The sequence below is a fragment of the Phyllostomus discolor genome, chromosome 4, assembly GCF_004126475.2.
Source record: "Phyllostomus discolor isolate MPI-MPIP mPhyDis1 chromosome 4, mPhyDis1.pri.v3, whole genome shotgun sequence".
NCBI lineage: Eukaryota > Metazoa > Chordata > Mammalia > Chiroptera > Phyllostomidae > Phyllostomus > Phyllostomus discolor.
In genome coordinates, this window is record NC_040906.2 from 28,037,083 (window position 1) to 28,038,335 (window position 1,253).

The window sequence follows — 1,253 nt, forward strand, 5'->3', positions numbered from 1 at the left end:
GCAAATTGTTGGTTTCAACTTTTCTTGAGATATGGCTATTTCTTTCAAAAGTGGTAAGCAAAAGAAAATTTAGTGAATCGTATTTTATCTTTGATTCCATTGTTCATCGGTCTGAAATGGGTGTCACTAGGCAAAGTCAGCCTCAGCAGGCCTGCCTTCCAGTCTTGAGGCTCTAGGGCAGAGCCCGTAGCCTTGCCCTTCCTTGGTTATTGAAGCTGCCCACGCTGTTCGATTCACGGCTTTCTTTCTCCATCTTCGAGCCAGCAACCATGGGTCCAGTTTTGTGTTGCGTCACTCTGACCTCCTCTTTGGCCTCTTTCTTACACTTTTAAGGGTGTTGCAATAGCAGAAGGTCTACCCAGATAGTCCAGAACAAACTCCCTGTTTTAAGGTCAGCTGATTAGCAACACTGACTCCATCTGCAATTTTAATTTTTCTTTGTCATGTTGCATAACACAGTTACAGTTTCCTGGCTTAGCATGTGGACAGACATCTTTGAAGGGCCATTATCCTGCCTACCATTCTAATCAAAGTTTTACTACTTACCTGATAAGACAAATGGGAGCCAGGCCAAAGTCAGTGAAGATGGACTGACTTGGACAATTACAGTGTGTGTACATTTTGTCATCTGGGATATTTCAGGGTTGTGAACATCTGGGAAGCACAGTATGGTGGAGGGGGGTTGTGTTGGGAGGAACTGGGCCGCAGTGTAGACAAAACTAAAAGGGACAAGAGCTTAATGGAACCAGAGTGATACTACTGCAAGAAGTTGAAGGGCTGTGCTTTGAGAAAATTTGAAAGGAGGGTTTGAAGTAGGGTCCAATGTAATGACTAAGTCCAGTTAGAATGTCTTTGGGCTGATTTAGCCAGCCTGGCTCATCAAGTGTCAGAGATTGAGAAAGGTTATGGAAAGATGGTCCCATGTGCCTGACATTAAATTAATTATCAAATGGCAGGCCATAGAAGAATCAAATAGAGAATTTTTGTCTAAATTTATCCCCTGGCTGGGATCAGATATAACATTGGGTTTCTAGCAATTGGGAGGCATTTAAGTTCAGGATAGCTCTGTGAATGAGAGAATTTGCTGACTTCCTCTCCAAAAAGCTGTACCCAATACTCTCATTTGTCTCTTCAGAGCCCGGGACTCTTTCTCTAGCTACTAACTGCCATTTCTGGTTTAGGGCTCTGCACTGCAGAACAGAGAGCAGGTTCAAGGTGTATGTGTCTCTGTTTAGGTGTCGGGGGAGGGTGTC